Source organism: Zootermopsis nevadensis, unplaced genomic scaffold (assembly GCF_977971745.1).
Source record: "Zootermopsis nevadensis isolate Lab colony 2312 unplaced genomic scaffold, Znev_1.0 Znev_ptg000024l, whole genome shotgun sequence".
Classification (NCBI taxonomy): Eukaryota; Metazoa; Arthropoda; class Insecta; order Blattodea; family Termopsidae; genus Zootermopsis; species Zootermopsis nevadensis.
The window spans coordinates 15,940,727-15,954,348 of record NW_028259156.1 but is presented as its reverse complement, the minus strand read 5'-3'; positions in this window follow the sequence as shown (position 1 = coordinate 15,954,348).

Genomic DNA, 13,622 nt, shown 5'->3' with positions numbered 1-13,622 from the left:
ATGTGCATTCTTAACCACTCGCAAATGGTATCATTCAACCTGCACTACACCACGAAGCTCGATATTTATATGTTTCTTGTAAATGTAACTCCTCTGTCTTCTGGGTTGCTACGCCGTGCAGTCTGGTATAATTTATCGACGTTTGATAGATCCTTGTTGCCACTATCATCAGGGCGTCTGGTAAGTTTCTATCAGTCTACAAGGCGCTACAGCAAATATGAAAACAGCAATCTTCATCTTTTTTCGGTTATTCAACATAAATATATAATCGTGATATCGTAGAAAAGGCATACCTAGACCTGTAAATGCGGGTTTGTGCGATGATTTTCATTCAAAATATGTTATTTGTGTATTATAATACAAGGACTTTGTCATTTTTATATGCGTCATTGCAGCGTCACGGTTCACCAGACCTGCGGAGGAATTGTGTGACCCATAAAAACATTTTTGCTGGCTGTCGTAAAATCGTATGGATACAAAAAAATAAATGACGCAAAATAAGCGGGTAATACATGAAAACGTTATGGGAAATGTAAATGGAACCAGCAGTGGGAATAATATCATTTCAGATTATAGACTCAGTATATTTCTCAAATTCTACCAAAGGTTTGAGCTCTGTACAGATTCTGAAGTGTTTTCAGGACAGAAAAGTAAGTTATATGGCCGGCCACGCTCTCTGCAGACAGGATGACCAAAAGCTATTTAAATGAAAAAGATAAAGCACTTGAACATTCATAAACTCAACTCGTGGCTTCATAATTCAACTATTTAATTACGTAATCTCAAACGTTTCTTGCATCTGTCATACATTTTGAAATAGGGTTTTCCCACCAATGTTGACAACCTATATAACAATAGTAAATTATAAAGGCGTGTGAACTTACGCATAAGCTACTTCAATGTTCCAGCACAGTTAATTATAGACTAGAATTGGCCTACGACCTTAAACTCTACCCAGCCTACCTAGTCATTGAAGAGTTAATGATGCTTAATAAGACCTCAATCCTGTTTAATAAAAACTCATAAACATTTAATATATAAATGTCTTGTTTCCAGTTGCAACTGACTTGTTTCGACTGAGAATCTGCCGTAGGCTGTGGAAAAATAAAATAATAGCTAGAGAATGTAGAATGCTGTAATTTTTAATAAACAAAAATACAATTGCATCACATTTTTATGATGGATAAAACATTATTTAACAAACGAAAGATTATCGGGTTATTAAATCTGGCTTCGTTCGTCCGAAACCTACACTTCTAAGGAAGAAAGTCCCACGCCAGAATAAACGAAATAACAACATTAACAGAGCCTTGAGATAAGCATGAATATAAGAAATTTACTCTGCCTTTATAACGAAAGAGTCTCTGCATCTAATACAAACAAAAAATATAACCTTTCACATAGCGAGAGCTGCTCTCATTTCATATAGGGTTTATTAACGTGATTTTCTGCATCGCAATAATATTAACGAGATTTCAAATAATCAAAAAGCTTTCACTCACTGAAAGAAATATTTAAATCAGTTATATCCGTTCAAGAACGTAACCCACGTTGTTAACACGGGATCTGTGTAAAAGAAAAAGCCTTTTATTTCGCATTACGCAACATTTTCCAAGAACTATCGCATAAATTGTGTATAGTTGCTAAAAGAAGGTTGTGTTTGTAAAGTGCAGATGCTTTTCTGTAAAGCCATCTTGATACAACGCAAAGAAGTCAGTCTGATTACGTTTCTAGAGTGAGTGACAAGAAGTGTTATATTATGTATGATCTTCCATCCACTTTATTTATCTCGGCATCCTAAGATATTCAGCGACCATAACATTGCATTCTTCATATCCTATCCATAACCCCACTACCGAGAGTCGTTACGTAAAAAGACATGGCGTCCTTACCACCTCGTAAAGACAGCATCGGGCCTGTCACTACTTCTCGCCTTCCCTCTTTTAGACGTCGCAAAGGGGATCTTTCTGTGTAAGGTTTCGTTCTTATATTTCACTGCTGAAATCCCCGGTTCATATCAGGTTATAATAAATACTAGGGGAACACCGGGTCTGCGGGAAATGGTGCACAAGCGAATAATCTCTTCTATACATCGATGAGTAAAATGAGCTGTTCTCTTTTCGTATTTTGTGCACACAAATTAAAATTAACACATTCGTACTCGACTGTGTTACGAGAATATCAGCTTTAATTAAAGAGACTTGGTAAATAGAGGGACTCATGTTATTTCAGGTTCATATATTTTGGGAATAAAGGAATGGATAAAACAAGAAAAGTATAAAAGTGGAGGAAGAAAGGACAGAAAGCAAGAAAGAAAAACGGAAAATATTTTATTAAAGTTCCATAAGGGGTTTTTCTTCTATTTGATACCGTGTAAGGTCCTTTGAAATATAAATATAAATTAAAATTTATAAAATTGCAAACAGAAAACAAGTTATATGAAACTACTGACATGAAAAGTCTCACCACCCCTACAAGAAAGACCAGTAAAACCATAAAATGTCCATATGGAGGAACGGGAATACAGAATCAGAGTAAGAAGATTAATTGGCATGCGATAAGACAAACTTTAGCTCTTTCCTAGCATATCTGTGTAGTAATAATGCTTTTATTTATATTATGGGCACACCGGGGTTAAATATTTCTTTTGTTCCTCTTTATTAAATGTCGCAACGTTTAATAGTGGTTAGTGAAACACGATCATTTATTGTTGTTTAAATTTTTTTAATACGGTAACATAATTACATTTTATATTGTCGACAGTTGGGAAGTCGATAATTTGAACTCATTAAATTGTATGAAATGTGATTAAAGAGAAGGGTCCATAAATTGGAAGTTATTATATAAAACACGGGTGTTGGCTGATTCCTTCTCCAGCATTTGGGAATGGCTTAAAGGCTACAGCGAAAGATCTTAACGACGCAAAGAGAAAGTAATTGAAATCGTTCTGTAGCGATATTTAGTGTAATGACGTACGAGAAGGAGCCAAGAATTCTGTTCTTTTGTAAGTTTTAATTAGATCAGCTGTCAGGCACATTTGAATGAAACTGTCTGTCTGTGTGCCTGTACTCTTGATTGGGTGCAGGTGGCTGATAAAGATCAAGGTCGTGTTAAAACACATCACAGCTAGCAGTGTTGGTTTAATACAGTGCACCACCTGCTTTAACACTCAGTAATTCTGTGTTTTGAGCACGGAGTGTGTTTGTGTGTTTTATACGACTCTCAGAATAAGTATCAGTTTTTTTTTCTTCAGAAAAACAAACAAACCATATTTATCACATGTTTAACGTATTTATTAGTTCTGAAAATGGAGATAGTATGTTCATCCGAAACTCTGGCATCTGCCGACGAGTCTACACGGCGCCAGAACCCAGAAGATCGTCACAATATTTGTACATAACCAGCTAACAAAGTATGTTTCATATTGGAGGGCCCTCTGAAAATTATGGTGATTGCTTTATTGAATTGAATATTCGTTACCGTATTCACAAGAACCAGCCACTAGTTCATAATCTGAGCCAGTTGAATCCAGTTCACAGTTTACGCTATATTTCTTTGAGACATATTTACTGAAGAGTAAATAAGTATATAAGGTATTATTCACACATATCTTTGATGAATAACGGGCGAATAGAGTGGATATAGGCTGCAAGTTTTTCTTAGGAGTAATGTGTAAGACTCTGGAAAAATTAGTTTGACAGCATGAATGTTATCAGTGAGCTGTTCGCTGGTTTGCGATTTCCAGGAGAGCAGTTTCTTCAGGTGCGGTTACGTCGTTCTTATGTCAGTGTCGAGGGAGGAAAGACAGTTCAGTGGTCGTTTTCTTCTGTTCCAGTAGTACGAGAAACCAAACGGGTTTGCAATAAACCTTTTTAACTAGGGTTTTCGTATATCAGAAAGTGTCTTTACGATGCCCTTACTACTCTCCTTCCACCTTTTTATGATTCTTTTCGTCTTTACTTTCCGAAAGCGTTTCTGCTTGCGTTTTTATGAGCCCTCTTCTACTAAACCCGTCCAAATTCCGTCTCAGCGGAGCGTGAGTTAGGGGAGACATTGGTGGGGTGGAGCGATTCATCGGGAACACGATACAAAGAGTCAGGACACTAAACAGTCTCAATCGCCCGCCGAGGTACCTTCAGTCATGCTCACGTGCTGCTGTGGGTCTACCCTGGCTTCCTTACTCTTCTAGTGCTGTTATTATTAGTGCTATTTACTCTTCACTGCAATTGGTCGGAGCATGACTTATCACGTGCCCTGCAATAAGTCTCGGATTTTACGAAAGGAGGGTTAAGGAAATTGTATTTGTGATTTAACTCTTTGAAGACAGAGAGAGAGTCCACGAAACCCTGTTCACATTCACGTCTTGATGCCGAGCTCTGGGTCAGTTTTTGTATTCTACCTGTTTTACGTCCCTGTACGTAAAATGTCATTACGCTGACGGATACTGTGAATAGAATGTCCTGAAAGGAACATCCTGCAGACTCCAGATTATATTGAACTTGCATCTGCATTCGCTCAGTTCACATTGACCCAAAGTTCTCCATATGAATGTATCGCATACGATACATTCATATGGAATCCTTTCAGACACGTACGTCGTACGTGTAGTATACACGCACTGCTTTGCAGGCTGAAAGTCTCTTACAGGCTTCGTCAATATTCTGACGCCGTGCACTCTTGTGGCTAGAAGAGCTTCCTATGCCACATATATGTTACACTGGATATTTAACCCTTTTCATGCTGTGAATGAGTTATATCGCTTAGAAACATCAATCTTCTATTGTGAATGCTTTTGGAATATGTGTGAGTTAGTAAAAGTAGCTACTCTATAAAATGGAAGAAGCCTCATAGCAAGAAAGAAGGAAAATAAAGGAAACGCGAAGAGAAAAGAAGGAGGCGAGCAGAAAACAGGAGGAAGAAACAAACAAAAAGGAAACTAACCAAAAGACAGATAAATAATTATTTAGTGGGCGATAAAAGAAAGATAAAATAAAGCAATCAAACCGATTTAGCAACTTTAGACGAAGGAAAGAAATCAGGTGGTAAAAACGCGAACCAGTGCAGAACGCGAAGATATCATTAGTCTCGAACGCCTGCTTTTCATAAACATCCCTTCCTAGTTGTATATAACACTTCAGTTAATTGGGAAAGTTATTACATTATAATTTAATGACGGCAATTGACGGACCGTGTTCTGAGAACTATATGAAATTCAAAATACAAATATTTGTCTCAGAGCTGTTTATTAATACACGTTAATAATAAATGTAAATAAAGTTGAAGCAAGCATCTTGAATAAAGACGACATATAGATACAGGCAAAATTAAATTTATTTTAAATCAAATTGGATTGAATGTGAATTTACTCTTCCGCTCTGTCGCAAACATGTATATACAAACATGTTTGTTCCCATTATTCGTTTGGTCTCCCACTGAAGTCTCCGTTCTGATTTATCTTCGTATGATCATATAATCAGCGGTCTCTCTTCATTTCTTGTCCGTGAAAAACACTCAACACGAACTCAGCCTCCATTTACCTACTGACTTGTTTGTCAGATACATTTTAAACGAGTCAGCCACGCTTTTCGTGGTATTCCTCATTCATTCTTCGACGAAGATGGAGTGCACTTGTATCTGGGGAATGTTTTGGGTTCGAATCTCTGACAAGAGACCGGCTGTCCCAACTGAAATATGTTATTATTTTCTTCAGTCCCTCTGGAAAGATTGCTGGATAGTGCATTAAACTAGCCCTTCCAATGCTTCATAGAACGAAATAATTTTATTGTAATTATAGTAATCAAAACTTGGAACCTCAGACAATGGACAAAGTCCCATGTAGTTGTGGTTTAACTGAGAAAAACAATCTGGGATAGGAATATTTCTATACAGTGTCTTAGGCAATCTTCAAAATATCTTGTCTCTATCTCCTGCTGACACTAAATATTCCTCACAGATTAAGATTAATCACGCATTTATCCTTAAAATGTGAAAAACGTGTCAATTTGCAGCTATCATAACGATAATATAAAACGTAAGAAAACATTGGTTACGATCTTCATGCGAATCTTTTTAAGATTTTATAACTGCTCTTAGTTACACGCCAATTCTAGTCATGTCTTGTACAGAGGCCGTTTTCCATTCGTTCGGAAAGGCAATTCTGAGAAAGTCTTTATACTTTTTATAGAACACCAGCTTTAGTAGCGAGTGTGAAATCGTGATTTTTACTTCCACTATTCTTTCATCCCCTTTGTTCAGTTTCCTGGGTCGTTAGGTAGCCTTGGACATCATTAACTTGAGCGGTCATTTCCAAAACTGAATGCAGTTAAAACTGATGGGCTGCCCCTTGGATTGCGTCATTTTCTTCACTGCAACGTTTTCTGTTAATTGTTATTGTAGAGCTCATAATTCACGGCCACTACTGCGTCATCGTAACATACAAAGCATTCAGTACTCCACGTCTGGTGATCCCCTTCAGTTCATACTGTAATTGATTGCTGTATAAATCGATCAATAAGCAACTTAATTAGTTTAAAATCTGCTCAGGACCTCATGTTATAAGCCTGTAAGTTTATTAACTCAGTTCATTTTGGCAGGTACCATGGAAACCGATACATCTGGAGTGGCACTTACAAGCTTTCGGTATACGTGGGATCTTGTGAACACAGTAATAGGTTTTGGAGTTTCATAAAATATATAGAATTTCTGAGCCAGCTGAGAGACTATTAGCTTTTCTAGGAAGGCTTTGCACTATGGGGTCAGTTACTTGGTATTATTTATTTTACGAGTTTCACTCCATATTTCATTTACTTTAATTCATTTTATGGCCCATTTTACTTAAGGGACTGAATACGTTTTTGGATGCGTTCTGAATCTATTCGCTGTCTTTATGGACTTTCATTTTCTCAGAATCAAAATATTAAATTCTCATCACTGTGAGACGATTAAATACAGAGCACGCGTGTCATGTGCAAACAAAAACACATTCCATTTAACATATTTTAATGCTAGACGTTCTGGTGAAATATTCATTGTTCTTTATATAATTTATCTGTTTAATAATTAATTCACTAATTAATCGTATGACATGAGGATAAGGGAATATCTCTCGATGTCCAGTTCCCTTTGATCGGGCACTCATCCTATGCCAGCTTCTCCCTTGTCATGCTACTGTGTAGCATATGACAGAGTCCAGGTACAATATAATTACAGCATGCCATGTAAATACATTTCCGTAACTCTGGGTTCGATATTGATTGAATTTGCTGCATAACGCCGGTAACACTGTTGACATCATTTCCGGTCTAGGTATAAATCTGTATTTCTGTTGGCTGTCTTTGCCCATTCAACCGATTTGGGACTGGAGGTAAGCCTTGCCATTTACCCTGCTCAGGACAGAGGCAGTAGGCCCGCGGCAAAGGAAATGGGTTTAAGACGTTGACTTCTGTGGTCTCATAAGGTATTTACGACAGAAGCAGCTGTCCTATGCTGTTGATGCGAGTCGCAGTGGGGTGTCCATCGGCTCTATTTGTCATTCTTCAGGAGGTCTGGTAGCTTATGGCTGGCTTGGTGCATCGTGCATCGTGCATAAAAAGTGACGGTAATAGGAAGGAGGTGGCACAAAGGAAGTCAGGCGTGGCCAAGTTTGACGGCTTCAACTATTCTCTTCCAAGTTTTCTTTTCCTGGCAATACAAAACGTATGTAGTCAGCACACTGAATTATTGAAAAGTCGTATGTAGACCTGTATGCTTATCTATATATTAATATATATATATATATATATACATATGTGTATGTTATATGCTTACGTGTGTACGTGTTTGTGTGTAATGTGGATGCAGCAAAATCCAGGGGCATATCCACTGTATGTGAGTGTCTGTGTTTGGGCTTCACATATTTTCCACGTGGTTGCCCATTCTAATAGGCATAGTTCAGCGCTTCACAGCACATCAAAATATGTTTTATTTACATGGCGTACATGGTGTGCATGCGTTCATAAACAATAATATAATTTGTTCCTGTGTATTTTTGTATGCATTAAGAAAACAAAGAATTTAATGTATTGGACATAATTTGTAGTAGCGAAGGGAAAATTTATAAAAAGAAATAATTCAAATGCGAACTGCTGGAATAGAAATGCTTAGATAAAAATAAGTCTGAATTATGACTTGCCAATGGGTTAGTGCATTATACGATTCCGTAGGATTGAGTTTGGTTACATATCAGCTCTCTGAGTTCCTCAGTTACAACACATATATCAGAGGTTAAGTTACAATGACTCATCATCATACTCGCATCAAAATATTTCGCGCAACCACCATGATTATATTTTATATTTTTGTCAGGAAATGAATAAAAGTAGGATACGTTTAAAAAAAAATCATTGCCGATCTGGATTTTGTCGCTCTCTCTACTTCAGACGTCCTTATGACGGTCGTACAGATGAAATAAAACGTATTGCTCACTTCCCCTGTGTCAAATTGCAATAAAATTAGTTTATACACTCCACTGGACAGACGCGGTCTATTTCTCTCTGGATTCATACACTTCCTGGAAATAAAGATAAAACCAAAGTGTTTGCCACTTTTCTCATTGTCTCACTACACACTAACAGATTCCTCATTGATAAACTGATAATAGGTCAGCTGTTCAAGAAATGTTTCGTCTGAAATGAAAATCGAAGGCCCATTATCGTGTCCACACAACTTCCTTCCTGAACGGATCTCAGGCCAGTTTGATCCAGTTCATTATTCACATTGGAAACATTTAGGATTAATTTTAATATTCTTTGTCTGTGCCTAGATTTCCCAAGTGATTACTTCATATTTTCCGACTAATAGGTATATTTTGTGAGCATCTATTTTCTCCCACATGCGTGGTAAGTCTCATATTACATATTATCGGAAATAATATTTTCATAATAATGATTTTACATTTCTTGAAACTAACAAACATTTCGATAAACTTAAGTGAATATTTTCTAGCATTTAGAAGCCTAAATGTAGAGTCCTGTGCAGTGGTTCTTAGTAGGCCTGTGACGATTACAAACAGAATCATAAATGATTCGAATGCACGTGTTTAAACGTGTTCACCAGGGAATGCAATATCAAGGCTAATTGCAATATCTGTGCAAAGGAATTCCAGTGGCTCGAAGGGAATGCAGCAAAAGTTGAAGGGATGAAATAATTGGCTAGTAGGCGACGTAGTGAAACACAATTTTGAACTTCTGCTTTCAAACCTCTGTTGTTCGCTACGTCGCTCTCGGAACAAACATCCGAACAGCTACATCGTGGTAGTTTTGGTTATCTATAACAATAAGTATTTCGTATATTTCAGGAAAATCTTTACAGAGTATTTATGATGCTTTACACAACATATATTTAATTAATTAACACATTAAAATTAGTATGAAAAGGGTCGCATTTCCACGGCGGTGGTACGACATATAACAGGCTGTTTCTTTTAATTTGATATAATTTAATTTGAGTCTACGTTTGAATATATTCTTACCTGATTCTCATTATACGGGTTAGGTGTACAAATTAAATCCAATAAAATTAAGAATCCCGTTTCACAGTTAACTAAATTGTTATCTTTTTGTCTACTACGCGTTATTTGCAAAGTATATATATATATATATATATATATGTATCATACATGAAAATCTACTGGGAAGGGTGTGTCTGTGTAGTCGTTAGGTTAGCATATTTCATCTCCGAAATTATTAACTGGATTTCGATTAAAGTTGGTAATTGATGGTCTTCAATGAACGTGGTCGGACGAATTAATTTTGAGTCGTATCGATTCTATACAGACCTAGTCCCCACTTCACACGAAGCCCAGCTTGAACTACATCGATCTTTTGAAAAAAGTTCATCTCCGCTGACGTAGGGGTTACATTCTGCTTTATCTGAATTCATAGATACATTTGAGATTATGTGCAAAGTATGTAATAGAATATGTTAATCTGTGACGCCTTCTTTGTCTGACTTTGTCTTCCTTGTCAACTTGTGGTTCACTGTTGTGGCAAAAATGAACTCTCAAATCATTTAGTTCATATTCACTTTTCCATAACTGATGTTTTCATGTTAGAGTGTATAGAAATTGTGCGGGACCGCATAACAAAAATTCTAAGGCATTGAACACACTGTCAGTTTGTTGTGTATTTGCTGAAAATGAAATTAGTAAATACAGACACGCGTGTTTGTCCAGGATGATATTCAAACGTCTGGGTGTTAGGATTAGTGAGAGATGAACACAGATCTACTGATCTATAACGTTGTGCTTTCTGAGGACAGAAATACGAAGTCATGTAATTTGAACAAGTCCTGTTAAACCATCTATTGATCATTAGAAGAAACCTACACATAATCAAGCGACAGTTCTGTCTTCACCACTCCCAGTTTCTGGTCTAGCAGTTGCGAAGTTTGCCCGAAGCCGGACAACCAACCAGATCCGCTGAGAATTGTGGCACAGCACGCCACTGACAGACAGACAACTCGCTAATAGCAAATAAACTTACGCTAACAAGTTCGCCGGCCGATAAATACGAGAGGATGGGCAGAACCCACTCTTGTTTTCAGATTGGATTGAAACAAATTTACCAAGAGCCACACTGATAAAACACGCGTAGGTGAAAGATTGGAAATTTCCGAGGGCGGTAGAATACGTCGTATTTGCCTTTTAGTATTATTAACGTGTGTGGGGGAAGCTTTTTGAAAGATGCCCTTAGCTGAAAGCGTAGAAATCAAATACGGTTTGTTCATTTTTATTCTTTTCTGAATGTCTTTGTCGATATTATTACTGCCTTGGTTTTGTACTTCTTCCATCGTCTTAAGATTTTTAAGGAAGCGTTCATGCTTTCTTAAAAAGTCTTAGGAATTACTGAGTTTTGAAGGATGGATCTTTTTTCGTTCTCAGTTAGAAAAGCAGAAGCCTTTTCTGTTGGATCCCGCAGACCGAGCTGTTTCCGATCTATTGGAACAGCACACATCTCCAGGAAATTACTATTGTAAAACTTTATTAATTTCAAACGTAGCCTCTTTCACAGAAGCGACAATTACCAACACCAGAAACAGCATGTGACCCTGGTTCATGGACAGATACTGTGTTTAATAATAACATTCTCAAAGTCTATTTAAGATCATTTTTAATATTATCCTCCCATCCATGCCTAAGTATCCGAAGTGTTCTCATCTCTTGAGATTTTCAGAGAATCTAAGTGCAGATGTTTATAAAGGTTATGTAAAATGTATGACAGATGTCATATTGTTATTTTGGCAAACCCGTCATCACGTGGAACGAACGGTGACCGTTCGGGACACGTGACGAATACCACGAAGCTTGATTTTTTTTTATTTCATTTCACTTTCGTGACCTCAGCGATTTTTCTGAAGCAAGAAAAAAGAAGATGCTGGAATTCAATTTGGAACGTCGCATTTGCGTTTAGTTGGCTTGCTTGGTGGGCTGGAAAATCTTTCTTTTTTTCTTTTTCGTGTTCAGCTACAGTTAGTCTGATGCTTCATCGGTCAAAAATGGAGGTCGAATCCCCTAGTCCAGCCCCATGCATTGCGTCTTAAATTTAAAACAGCCAGCAGACCTTCAACGTTCCCTTTAAACTTGAATTCTGCTCACAGAACTACAGAATGTTCCATTTATAAAGCAACACTTAGTATATAACACATCAACAACCTTCACGCACAAAACGACGAAAAACCTGAAATATAGCAGATCACCGTTATACCGTGGGAATCATCATGTCCCCCCAAAACGGTTATATTTAGTTCGTAGAAATGACTAGAAATGTGTTTTAACTTTTATGCAAGACTGTACTTTCATATTCGCTACTATAACTCACTTAGTTGACTGTACGGCTACATTCATTGGCTTGTGTACATATATGGGCCATAGTCCGTTGTTTATCTACGTAGTAGATAAATATTGTCTTCACTTGGCCTCTAGCTCATAATGCGGGTGTTGTATTCGTCGTTCAACTCCGCGGTATAACGAGGGTTTACTGTATTGAAATCTTGCAGCCGTTTCCCATTTTTTGAAACTGACGTACTTCTTGAATTCGGTACGGTCGGAAATATCAGCTGATTTGTCGTTCGATGAGCATTTGTCACAGATAAACTCTTCCTGTACCCCTAAATTTCGTTACCATCTGGTATATTGTTGTACTGTTCGGTACGTTCTTGTCAGGAAACGCATTGTTAAATGTTTGACGAACAGCAACAATTTCAGTCAGAATTAAAGTTTGAGAATGAACACACGATCTCCTCGTGAATACGCCGTGTTCGTACCTGCACAGTTTTGCGAGAACGATGTTTGAATCAGGGGTCGCAGGGAAGGTTGGGAGAATCTATTAAACGGTTTGGACCTGCTTATGATATTTCTGTACAGCAGTACATAACTGTTGTTGCGTTGCGTTTCAAATGGTACACTCTGTACATCTTACCCCTTCTCTTTAACGGAGGAACGTGTTCTGGAACTGTTTCCGAACACCGCAGTACGCAATCACACAAGAACAAACACTCATTTTGTGTATTGTACGAACAAGGATGTTCTGTGCTTGCAGAGTACGCTGGCATATCTTCGTATTGATTGAGATTACGTGTTTAACGAGGGTAGACCTATATTTAAATTGATGCTTATTTTAATATAATCAAGTAATACGAAACACTTCCGATTACTCAGAAGTTTTAGATTATAAGACTTGGCTTCAGTTTCTAATAACTACTGCCTATATTTGCATATATTTTTACAGTTTTCTAACCAACATTAGGATGCAAGATATGTTCTTGAAATTAAAAGACGCTGTTTTGTGAAACCCGTAGCTATATTCCTTTTGTTACAGATTTTCTCCATTGGATGTTTTAGTTATATACTTGACTCTAGTCCTTATCCTCTAATTCCTATGTGTCTGAGCTTAATTTTAGTATTATCCTCTCATTAACGCGTGTCTCCATAATGGCCTGTGTGTACCCTTCCCCTGTATTTTCTTAATTCAGTACATTTCTTGCTATTTTAAACTCTTGGTGATATCGGCAGTGGTCAGTCGAAACAGGTCGGGAGAATATCGAGAGATGTCAGAGAAAGCACTGAACTAATTCAAACGGCTAGACAATTTTCTCTCCCCCCCCCCCCCCCCCCCCGTGGAGACCTGGGATTGAATCCAGCCTGACTTCAGGTGATACGTATTAGTATTCACGTATTAGTGAATGACGAAGTTGTACTGGAGAAAATTTTTCTTAGAGTTTTTTTTTTTTGGGGGGGGGGGTTCCCCCTGCTATCATGTTTTTACTTTTTCTCCATGCACATCTATCATCGCCCCACGAGGTGTGTGGTAGCCCTAACCAAATTACCATACTCTCGGTTTTAAGTCAGCAGTTTAATCTCTCACCAAGTACTTTGCTGGTCTCGGAGTGAAGACAGAAAAACTGAAATCTTTAAAACTCTAATTTAATTAGATTCTTTTAGTGGACACGAAGACTGGTCACTCTCCATAAAGAAACAGAAACATATTGAGAATGCTTGAGAGTGGACTGTCGAGGGAGATATTTGGACATAGCAGAAAAGAAATAACCTAACAGGACGCTGGAGACAGTTTCATAATAAGGAGCTC